The sequence below is a fragment of the Delphinapterus leucas genome, chromosome 1 (genome assembly GCF_059928025.1).
Source record: "Delphinapterus leucas isolate spDelLeu-1000000601 "Yukka" chromosome 1, BTC_Dleu_Yukka2, whole genome shotgun sequence".
Taxonomy (NCBI): domain Eukaryota; kingdom Metazoa; phylum Chordata; class Mammalia; order Artiodactyla; family Monodontidae; genus Delphinapterus; species Delphinapterus leucas.
Genome location: NC_143129.1, coordinates 93,268,486 through 93,281,231, shown reverse-complemented (window position 1 = coordinate 93,281,231; position 12,746 = coordinate 93,268,486). Strand labels below are relative to the sequence as shown.

The following is a 12,746-nucleotide window of genomic DNA, read 5'->3' as shown; positions in this document are numbered from 1 at the left end:
TCTGAGATGTCACCTTGATTGAGAAGCACTGCCCTTTTCTAGACAAAAAACAATATCAAAATCTCCCCAGAACTCACCAGTTCTTACAGATTCCTGCCTGAACCAACTTGGTCGTTGAGATTTTCCTGAGTTGCAGAGAAACTGGTTTAGACATTTGGGTGGGTTGTGGAGTAAGCTTCTAAAAAGCCTCGGGGGAAGGATTATATCTTTGAGGCTAAAGAGGGCGGGCCCAGCCCCACTTCCTCTGTCTCCTCATCTGGGCTTCCTGTCATCACAGTGTGATCACATTTATTCCCCCTTCACTTCTCCTTTTACACAAATAGCCCCAACATCCGTGTTACCAGCCTTGTCTTGGCGCCTCATTGATAATCACCAATTCTGCCTAAAGGACTGAGGAAAAGAGCCTGCAAAAGGTAAGATTGGTGATATTTTAATCTTGTTTGAGAGCAGAGACCTGAACCATATTATGTGGGCTAGGGTATCTTCTTAGGAGTCTCTATATACCTCTCTAGTAACTACAATTTCCTGAAACTCTTGCAAATATTTACTGCAGGTAGTAAAATTATGAACAAGATTCTAGTGACCCTCAAAAGGCAATCAGGCTGGAAGGAGTTTCAATTAACTGGATTCCCATTATCTGATATCTCTTTGGGTCAGGGCATTTGCTTAAATTGCTTCAGAACTTGAATTTGGGTCTGGTCATTTCTGTTGACCAGAGCCATCTGTACAAGATGAAGCTGGGGAGATTTCCTACATGTGCTGATCTTCAGAAGATTTGTCTTGTGATTTTAAAGTGAGCAGAGAACCAACAGTCATAGTTATTTTAAAAGGTAGCTGGGAGACGCAGATCTTCTTCATCTGAGAAATTTTCAAAAGTAAAGTTAGTGACTCCCACTGTGATTCCTCAGAGACACTAAACAGAAGGACTGATATAAATCACAATACCCAACTCAGAGTCAAGGACACAGGACATGCTCAGAACCTGTATTTCGAGAAGTAAAAGCTAGACACCACTAAGAGATGCTTAGATTTGTTGTTTTTAAAGGGCAGGAAGACCACTGTGATCCTCAGGTTTCCCCCAAATAAAATTATCCTTAGTATTCAAAACAAGAATATTGATAAATATAATATGACGTGCACCAACTCTGCATGACTTGCAAAACAAACTTGATATTGCAATGATTTCTAATTCAGGTCCCATAACTAATAACTGAGGTCTTATGGACTCAGAAAGTGATAGCTAAGCTTTGGTCCTGGCTTTCTGTAACCACTATAGTCACTGGGGGTAAGGTTACCACAGGGAACTCTAGATGAAAGCTTTCTCCTTCCAATATTTGCAAGGATCTTACTGGGAATGGAGAGTAAAGTCCCCTAGAACCACACTCACCCACCTAACAATGAGGCATGGGAATGGGGAAAAGGGCTCTAGATTCCCAAAGCACCTCAGGGACTATTGCGCTTTGAATTTAAAAAATAATCAGATGTTAAGTACCTCCTAGGGCCAGGCACTGTGCCTGGGAGGAAGGGGCAAAGTAGAAGGAAGATATTTGTCCAAAAAACAATCTTGCCCTTAAGGAACTCCCTTGGGAGATAAGAAATATCAGATATGTATGCAAGGGCTTTGGAAGAGAACTGAACAAAAGCAGAATCTTAGCTGCTGGCTAAACAAAGAAGTTTTGCTTTCTCAATCTCTACCAGAATCTGCACTATTTTGAAATTGTGGTTGAATTAGAGCAAAGGCTGAACTGAAACATGATTTCCTGTGATGTTTCCTGTGTAGGCCAGTTAGAGTATTTAACCTTTAAATGAAAGGAGTGGACACCTTTATACCAGCAAGGAATGATTCAAAGCCCAGCCTTTTACATCTACTACTATCTAAGTGACCTTGCGTTTGGTAATTGACAAGAGACACTCGCTGGAAACCTCAAACTCTGTTGGTCTTTAGTTTCTTATGTCCTCAGGTTAACTTCTGACCGTGCAGAGGGCTTCAGACTAGGACCTGAGGTCTGTTTAAACTTCCTCACTCCTACTTTGCAACATGCCAGCAGCTAGACATATGCTAAACACCAGAGACCCAAGGATAACTGATGTGGTTATCAATTTCAAAGCATTTGTAGAGTAACATGAAGGACAGACACAGCAATACAAAAATATGACACAATGTGAACTTTTCTATAATGGAGCAAGTGTGTGCACAAAATGTAGGAGTTCAGGAGTGTGCCAAAGACTCCCTGGGAGAGGTGACTGCTTGGGTTCATTTTCAGGGAAGGATGAGTTTGCTATGGAGACTGGGGGTAATGGCATTTCAGACAAGACACAGTATATGCAAACTCAAAGAAATGTGAACACCCAGGCATGCTAGAAATGAGAGTAAGAAAATGAGATTGGACTATAACAAACCATGGTTGCACTGAAAGTGGAAGGCAAGATCTCTAACCAGGAGGGTCCCAAGCCCAGCCCTGGATGGAGCTATGCCTGAAAACTCCACTTGACAGGCTTGATGGAATGTGGCTTGAAATGAGGGTGAGAGTCAGATTTCTTCTTCTTCAACCTAGGTTTTCCCCCTAGATTTAAGTGAAAGGTGGAGCTTTTTGCAAGGTTACAGACATTCTCTTTCTCTCAGCTTCTGTTTCCGGAAATGCTGTGTTGATTTAGTCATGGTGGTTTGGTTTATGTTCCTGAAATAGTCAGCCTACAGTACTTCCTGTACCGAGTGAGCATCCAATGTGTGCAGATCACCATGGGCCTAGAGACTGGACACTTGCCTTCAGGAACCTCCAGGACCCAGCTGCCACTGCAGGTGCAGAGCACTGAACGTCTAATGCAGAGACATTAGACAGCTCTGCAGAGTGGGTCTCCAGGGTGGCTGCTGGGACAGAGGAGGAGAGGATTGCAACTGGTGCTTGGGTGGTCAGTTTGGGAAGGCCGTCTGGAAGTAGGCCTTCTGAAAGAGGAAGATAACATTTTTCCAGAGCCAGTGGGTGAGCCCTCAGGCCATCCATCTCTGTGTTGGGATATAGAGGCAATTCCTCTATTCATTTCCCATTTCACAGTAGAGTTCCTACCCAAGCAGTAGCAACAATACATCCTAGCTATGGCCAAAAGTTGTTCAGCCACAAGGATACATTTCCACAAACATTTAAAATAAATGCACTATATTCCAAGTGTTAGAATGTTGACACTTAAAGGGAACTTAGAGATGATTTAAGCTTAAATAAATTGTCCAACTCATAGTGGGAGCCCTGTTTTGCTATTATAACATTCCAATCTGTATATTTTTAGGTCAGGTGACTTGTCCAAAGTCATAAAATTACTTAACTAGTTATCTAGAATGTTTCCTGAGTCTCTGTGAAATGTTCTTTTCTCCACACTACACTATACACCTTTTCTTATAGACTTCTTTTTAAGTAGGCATCATTAAACTGTGTTATTTGTTCACATAAAGAAGTTTCCAGTGCTTTTTAACATAGGTAGACATGAAAATACAACTTAACTATAAATCCAGATGATCTGAAATCAATATGCTAACAAATCAAGTATTTAGTATTTATTTAATTTGTCAAACTTTTGTTTGACATTTTATATTTCAGGAGAACTAAAGAATAAAGGTGAGAAATGATTTTGATAACTCACATCTTTTAAAATTTGTTCAAGTAAATTTGAACTCATGGCTTAATATTTACTCTATATTAGGAACAAATAGAGGCCTTAAAGAATTATCCCATGGTTTATTCTTCTAAACATAGTTATTGTAGAATCACAGTATTTATACCATGAGGGACTTAAATCGTAATGATTTCAAGATAGGTATCCTTCAGATCATTTACTTATGTTCAACTTTTTTTTTTTTTACTTTTTATTTTGACAAAAATTTGTACTTACAGAAAAGTTACAAAAACAATACCAAGAATTTCTGAACCCCCTTCATTTGGATTTCTCAAATATTAACATTTTATCACGTTTTCTTTATCCTTCTCCAGCTTTCTCATTTGAGAGTAATTGCTGACGTGATATCTTTTCCCCTTAAGTGTTTTAGTGTGTATTTTCTACAAACGAAAACATCCTTTTATATATCCACTTTACAATGATCAAAATCAAGATTTTAACACTGATACAATACTATTACCACTCTATAGATTTTATTCAGATTCCACCAATTGCCTACTAATATATTTTACACCCTAGGGAAATCTCTGATCATACATTGTTTTACACCATCGTCTCTCTAGTCTCCTATCTGGAACCGTTCCTGAGTCTTTCTTTGTGTTTCATGATGCTGATATTCTTGAAGAGTACAGGCAAGTATTTTCTAGACTGTCTCTCCATTTTGGTATTTCTGATGTTTCCTTGTGACTAGATTCAGGCTATTCCAACTTTTGTTAGGAATATCACAGAAACGGCTTTCATTATCCCACAGAGAGCCTTGTCCACCGTGGGCATAGCTTGCCTGAACACACCATGGACAGGTCTCTAGGACAGGGACCCTCAACAGCAAAATTCTACATATTTTATGCTAAGGAAAGAGAACCACTAGTCCACTGACTCTGGAACAATGGTAACTGTTTTATGTAACTGTTCATGATTTACAGAGAGCCCTTGTTATATAAGTCCCTGTCTCAGCTCAGCTGCTAGGAGCATCTATGATTTTTCTGTTGAGTGATGATCTTCCTAAGCTCCCAAATGGAGGAAAATGAGACCCCCAAGATCATCTGGATTTGTTTTTCCTCATTTCTTCTCTTCTCTTTGCTTCTTCCTTCTTTCTCTCTTTTATAAATCACCAATTCCTCTCCCTTGAGGACAGCCTTGAAAGGAAATTTTCACCTGAACACAATTTCAGGGAAGAATAAGATGACAGACACATTCCTTTGACAAAGTGATGGAGAGGTGAGAGGAAACTAATACATGAAAGTTGATGGTTTGATTTGGTTTAATTTTAGTATCACCCTTTCCCCTGTAACTACTTATTACTCCATGAATAGACAGAAATGCAAAACCCACATCCTACCTCAGCCACTGCTCACAGGGGTTCAGACTGAAAGATGGAAGGAGTCCTCCTGGAGGCTCATCACATTGTAGTGGGGGGAGTTGAGTTGGGAAGTGTGAGGTAAGAACTCAGAACCTGGGACAATGAAAGGAATGCAGGCTTGGGAGACTGAAAGACCTTGGCCTGTGCCCTGTCGTTGTTGATTATTAGCTGGGTGATCTTGTGCCAGTTACATAGGCTGTCTGAGCCTTGGACTTCCTGTTTGAAAAGTGGGGCTATTGACACCTAAGTTACGAGGTTGATATGAGGATTATAAATAAAATTTATTTATGAAGAGCTTGGCATTTTGCAGAGTTCAGTGAACTATATCATTTATCTAAATTTATTTTGTCAAGACGGCCATAATTTGGGAGCCCTCATGGAGAACAGATTTCCTTTCCTATTTAGAAAAAAACTTATGTTAATAATGGCCCCAATATTGTTCAGTGATGAATTAAAGACCTCCACAGACTCTGTGTAGGAATAAATGGGAAGCCAATACTTACCTTGCTGGATGTAAGAACATTACATGTTCTTCTATATAAATTAGCAAATAGATGTGTATATCAAGAAATGTCTGGAAAGATGTTCACCAAAAATGTTAATGGTGGTTATCTCTGGGATGTGGAGTTTCAGAAGATTTTATGCTTTCTTCTTTGTACTCTCTTTATGGTTTAAATTTTTTCACAAGAACACACAAAACTTTTTTAAAAAGATATTTACAAAAAATGAAACAAGCAAAGGATTACTAAAAAGGTGTTCTGGCACCTAATGTATTTTATTCCTGAAAATCTAGCAGAAATTTCAGAGTCACCCTTAAGAATTGACTGTTAGGGAAGCTCTGAACTTGATCTTTTCCTCAGTTTTCACTGAACCAGGCACTCTGATACTGAACCATCCAGGAAATATTATCTCATTTAACTCTCAGAACAACCTATGAGGTATGTATTAACGTATCACCATTTTAAAGATGAGGAAATTGGAAAAGTTAGAGAGATTAAGGAAGTTGCCTAGGGCCATACTTCTGGTATGTACCACTGCTAGAATTCAAAACTAAACTTGCCCGCATCCATTACTAGTGTTTGTCAAACTGTGTTCCGTGGAACACTATGTTCCCTGAGCTGTTAATAAGTAACCTGTAATATATGAATAGGTTTGTAGTTATATAAGTAGACTTTTCTCTTAAACACCCACAATGTACATTAGTACATATCAGTTTTCACAGAAGTCACTCATTAAAAAAACTGTTCATTATTTTATGTTTTATTTTTATTTAATCTCACTTCCAAAATTGTTGACTATGGATTCCTCTCATTCCCTATGGTTTTGTTTGTTTTTGTTTGTTTGTTTGAGGAATATTTATTAACATCTCATAAATCTAATAGTCCGTGTAACACCAAAGCTGTCTTGCTATGGCTCCAAATCTAAAATTGGATCAGATAAGGCTGGAGAGCAAGAATTGATAGTTTCTTGAAAGTTCTGTCCAACTTTAGCCACTTCTAAGCTTGATTACCTTCAAGACTGTATTAGATGACCTGCAAGTATGGGTTAAAGAAAAGAAAGAGATTGAACTAGAAATCCATGAGACAGCTTATCAGCCTGAGCTCTTTGCTTGGAGGAAGATTAGTAAAGGGTGAACTTCCTCCCTGGCCTCCACATTGGGTGTGGGAGGTGCTGCAATTAACTGCAGTTCAGTCACGGAGGTTTCCTGGAAACTGACGTCAGGGGCTTTCTTCACAGGGCCACATTAGTCACAGATTTTGACTGCAGAGGGGTGTCAGTTTTTCCAGTGGGGTTGGAAGGGGTGGAAACTCAATAACTGACCAGCTACAGTGAAGAAAGGAAAGGGGAATTCTCTCTTGATTTATGTAAAAACTGGGTTCATTGTTGCATATGGTAAAAGTAGTAATGATCTTCACAAAATGGGCGGCTTTTCTCCTTCCGTTTGGTGCAAGTCTAAGTGGAAAATCAGGAAGGAGAAAGAGGTTCTTTTTCCTGTCTGTGAAGGAAAGAATCAGTGGGGATATCCGCAGGTTTGTGGGCACCTCATTAGTTGGTGCTCTGTGGACAATTATATTACAGGGTACTGAAGCAGCTGTCACAGGATCTGAAGATATTGGACATGAGATGACTCTAGGAGGCATCTGGCCCAGTCTTCTTCTGGGTCGGTTATTTTCAATGTCTAAAAGATTAGATTAATGGCACAATAAATCTCAAGCCCAAAGCTCCTCACTCTGCAGTGTCATGTTCATCCCACTACACAAGATAATTTAGAGTTAATGAGCAAATTTCCAGTCATTTGTTCATTCAACCATCTTACTTTTTTAGTGTAATTAGGTACTGTGTTAGGCCTCGAGGATTCAAAGATGAATCCCTCAAGGAGCTGACAGTCTAGTGAGCTGAGACTCAGGATGATTAGTAGCTAACCTAATTAAGGGGTCACAGGGAAAGAAAGGGGCAAATTCCAGCAAAGGACTGCTGAGCAAAGGTAAGGAAGGAAGAATGGAGAAAAGTATTCAATGTTACTTGCTGGATTTTAAAGTATAAGACCAAGAACGTTGCTATGAATTTGGAGAGATGGACAGGAGCAAATTAGGAAGGACCTTTTAACATATGTATACATGCATAAAACCATAACTACAAACACTGTAAATTAACAATACTTTAATACAATAAATAAATAAATAAAGTTGTAAATTTTCCTCTAAAAAAAAAAACTGAAGAGGAACAGTCAGCTCTACCCACCACCAGTACCTCCCATCAGGAAACCTACACAAGCTTCTTAGATAGACTCATCTACCAGAGGGAAGAAGCAGAAGGAAGAATAACTACAATCCTGCAGCCTGTGAAATAAAAACCACATTCAGAGAAAGATAGACAAGATGAAAAGGCACAGGTCTATGTACCAGATGAAGGAACAAGATAAAACCCCAGAAAAACAACCAAATGAAGCAGAGATAGGCAACCTTCCAGAAAAAGAATTCAGAATAATGATAGTTAAGATGATCCAGGACCTCGGAAAAAGAATGGAGGCAAAGATCGAGAAGATGCAAGAAATGTTTAACAAAGACCTAGAAGAATTAAAGAACAAACAAACAGAGATGAATAATAAAATAACTGAAATGAAAACTACACTAGAAGGAATCAATAGCAGAATAACTGAGGCAGAAGAATGGATAAGTGACCTGGAAGATAGAATGGTGGAATTCACTGCTGAGAAACAGAATAAAGAAAAAAGAATGAAAAGAAATGAAGACAGCATAAGAGACCTCTGGGACAGCATTAAATGCAACAACATTTGCATTATAGGGGCCCCAGAAGGAGAAGAGAGAGAGAAAGGATCAGAGAAAACATTTGCAGAGATTATAGTCGTAAACTTCCCTAACATAGGAAAGGAAATAGCCACCCAAGTCCAGGAGGCACAGCAAGTCCAATACAGGATAAACCCAAGGAGAAACACGCTGACACACATAGTAATCAACTTGGCAAAAATTAAAAACAAAGAAAAATGATTGAAAGCAGCAATAGATAAATGACAAATAACATACAAGGGAACTCCTATAAGGTTAACAGCTTATTTCTCAGCAGAAACTCTACAAGCCAGAAGGGGGTGACATGATATACTTAATGATGAAAGGGAAAAGCCTACAACCAAGATTACTCTACCTGGCAAGGATCTCATTCAGATTCGATGGAGAAATCAAAAGCTTTACAGACAAGCAACAGCTAAGAGAATTCAGCACCACCAAACCAGCTCTACAACAAATGCTAAAGGAACTTCTGTAAGTGGGAAACACAAGAGAAGAAAAAGACCTACAAAAACAAACCCAAAACAATTAAGCAAATGGTCATAGGAACATACATATTGATAATTACCTTAAACGTGAATGGATTAAATGCTCCAACCAAAAGACACAGGCTTGCTGAATGGATACAAAAACAAGACCCATATATATGCTGTCTACAAGAGACCCACTTCAGACCTAGGGACACATACAGACTGAAAGTGAGGGGATGGAAAAAAGATATTCCATGCAAACGGAAATCAAAAGAGAGCTGGATTAGCAATACTCATATCAGATAAAATAGACTTTAAAATAATGAATGTTACAAGAGACAAGGAAGGACACTACATATTGATCAAGGGATCAATCCAAGAAGAAGATATAACAATTATAAATATATATGCACCCAACATAGGAGCACCTTAATACATAAGACAACTGCTAACAACTGTTAGAGGAAATCGACAGTAACACAATAATAGTGGGGCACTTTAACACCTCACTTACACCAATGGACAGATCACCCCAAATGAAAATAAATAAGGAAACAGAAGCTTTAAATGACACAATAGACCAGATAGATTTAATTGATATTTATAGGACATTCCATCCAAAAACAGCAGATTACACTTTCTTCTCAAGTGTGCACAGAATATTCTCCAGGATAGATCACATCTTGGGTCACAAATCCAGCCTCAGTAAATTTAAGAAAATAGAAATCATATCAAGCATCTTTCCTGACCACAATGCTATGAAATTGAAAATGAATTACAGGGGGATAAAACATAAAAAACACAAACAGATGGATGCTAAAAACTCTGCTACTAAATAACAAGGATATCACTGAAGAAATCAAAGAGGAAATCAAAAAATACCTAGAGACAACTGACAATGAAAACATGACAATCCAAAACCTATGGGATGCAGCAAAAGCAGTTCTAAGAGGGAAGTTTATAGCTATACAAACCAGTTCAAGGAAAAAGAAAAATCTCAAACAAACAGTCCAACCTTACACCTAAAGGAACTAGAGAAAGAAGAAAAAACAAAACCCAAAGTTAGCAGAAGGAAAGAAATCATAAAGATCAAAGCAGAAATAAATGAAATAGAAACAAAGAAAACAATAGCAAAGATCAATAAAACTAAAAGGTGGTTCTTTGAAAAGATAAACAAAATTGATAAACCATTAGCAAGACTCATCAAGAAAAAGAGGGAGAGGACTCAAATCAATAAAATCAGAAATGAAAAAGAAGTTACAACAAACACTGGAGAAATACAAAGCATCCTAAGAGACTACTACAAGCAAATCTATGCCAATAAAATGGACAACCTGGAAGAAATGGACAAATTCTTAGAAAGTTATAACCTTCCAAGACTGAACCAGGAAGAAAGAGAAAATATGAACAGACCAATCACAAGTAATGAAATTGAAACTGTGATTAAAAATCTTCCAACAAACAAAAGTCCAGGACAAGATGGCTTCACAGGTGAATTCTATCAAACATATAGAGAAGAGCTAACACCCATCCTTCTCAAACTCTTCCAAAAAATTGCAGAGGAAGGCACACTCCCAAACTCATTCTATGAGGCCACCATCACCCTGATACCAAAACCAGACAAAGATACTACAAAAAAGAAAATTACAGACCAATATCAGTGATGAATATAGATGCAAAAATCCTCAACAAAATTATAGCAAGCAGAATCCAACAACACATTAAAAGGATGATACACCATGATCAAGTGGGATTTATCCCAGGGATGCAAGGATTCTTCAATATACACAAATCAGTCAATGTGATACACCACATTAACAAATTGAAGAATAAAAATATATGATCATCTCAATAGATGCAGAAAAATCTTTTGACAAAATTCAACACCCATTTATGATAAAAACTCTCCAGAAAGTGGGCATAGAGGGAACCTACCTTAACATAATAAAGGCCATATATGACAAACCCACAGCAAACATCATTCTGAATGGTGAAAAACTGAAAGCATTTCTTCTAAGATCAGGAAATAGACAAGGATGTCCACTCTCACCACTATTATTCAACATAGTTTTGGAAGTCCTAGCCATGGCAATCAGAGAAGAAAAAGAAATAAAAGGAATACAAATTGGAAAAGAAGAAGTAAAACTGTCACTGTTTGCAGATGACATGATACTATACATATAGAATCCTAAAGATGCCACCAGAAAACTACTAGAGGTAATCAATGAATTTGGTAAAGTTCCAGGATACAAAATTAATGCACAGAAGTCTCTTGCATTCCTATACACTAATGCTGACAAATCTAAAAAGGAAATTAAGGAAACACTTCCATTTACCATTGTGACAAAAAGAATAAAATATCTAGGAATAAACCTTCCTAGGGAGAAAAAAGACCTGTATGCAGAAAACTATAAGACACTGATGAAAGAAATTAAAGATGATACCAACAGATGGAGAGATATACCATGTCCTTGGATTGGAAGAATCAATATTGTGAAAATGACTATACTACCCAAAGCAATCTACAGATTCAGTGCAATCCCTATCAAATTACCAATGGCATTTTTTAGGAACTAGAACAAAAAATCTTAAAATGTGTATGGAGACACAAAAGACTCTGAATAGCCAAAGCAGTCTTGAGGGAAAAAAACGGAGCTGGAGGAATCAGACTCCCTGACTTCAGACTATACTACAAAGCTACAGTAATCAATACAATAGGGTACTGGCACAAAAACAGAAATATAGATCAATGGAACAAGATAGAAAGCCTAGATTTAAACCCACGCACCTATGGTCAACTAATCTATGACAAAGGATGCAAGGATAGACAATGGAGAAAAAACAGTCTCTTCAACAAGAGGTGCTGGGAAAACTGGACAGCTACATTAAAAGAATGAAGTTAGAACACTCCCTAACACCATACACAAAAATAAACTCAAAATGGATTAGAAACCTAAATGTAAGACCGGACACTATAAAACCCTTAGAGGAAAACTTAGGAAGAACACTCTGACATAAATCACAGGAAGATCTTTTTTGATCCACCTCTTACAGTAATGGAAATAAAAACAAAACTAAACAAATGGGACCTAATGAAACTTAAAAGCTTTCGCACAGCAAAGGAAACCACAAACAAGATGAGAAGACAACCGTCAGAATGGGAGAAAATATTTGCAAATGAATCAATGGACAAAGGATTAATTTCCAAAATATATAACCAGCTCATGCAGCTCAGTATTAAAAAAAACAAACAACCCAATCCAAAAATGGGCAGAAGAACTAAATAGACATTTCTCCAAAGAAAACATACAGATGGCCAAGAAGCACATGAAAATCTGCTCAACATCACTAATTATTAGAGAAATGCAAATCAAAACTACAATGAGGTATCACCTCACACCAGTTAGAATTGGCTTCATCAGAAAATCTACAACCAACAAATGCTGGAGAGGGTGTGGAGAAAAGGGAACCCTCTTGCACTGTTGGTGGGAATGTGAATTGATACAGCCACTATGGAGAACAGTATGGAGGCTCCTTAAACAACTAAAAATAGAATTACCATAGCAATCCCACTACTGGGCATATACCCAGAGAAAACCACAATTCAAAAAGACACATGCACCCCAATGTTCACTGCAGCACTAGTTACAATAGCCAGGTCATGGAAGCAACCTAAATGCCCATCGACAGACGAATGGGTAAAGAAATGTGGTACATATATACAATGGAATATTACTCAGCCATAAAAATGAACAAAATTGGGTCATTTGTTGAGACATGGATGGATCTAGAGACTGTCATACAGAGTGAAGTAAGTCAGAAAGAGAAAAACAAATATTGTATATTAATGCATATATGTGGAACCTAGAAAAAATGGTACAGATGAACCAGTTTTCAGGGCAGAAATTGAGACACAGATATAGAGAACAAACAGATGGACACCAA

At 37.9% G+C, this 12,746-nt stretch overlaps 1 protein-coding gene across 2 annotated transcripts in view; it reads left to right on the top strand.

Annotated features, from left to right (window-relative positions):
- Nucleotides 1-288: 288 nt before the first annotated feature.
- The window catches only part of CD53 (CD53 molecule), a 32,209-nt gene continuing 19,751 nt past the window's right edge, over nt 289-12,746 (top strand). The window contains exon 1 of one of the 2 annotated variants that reach the window (XM_022584102.3): nt 289-413. The gene's annotated coding sequence lies outside the window, so the exon portion shown is untranslated. The remainder of the gene's footprint in view (nt 414-12,746) is intronic. The other variant, XM_022584101.3, reaches the window with a different exon arrangement.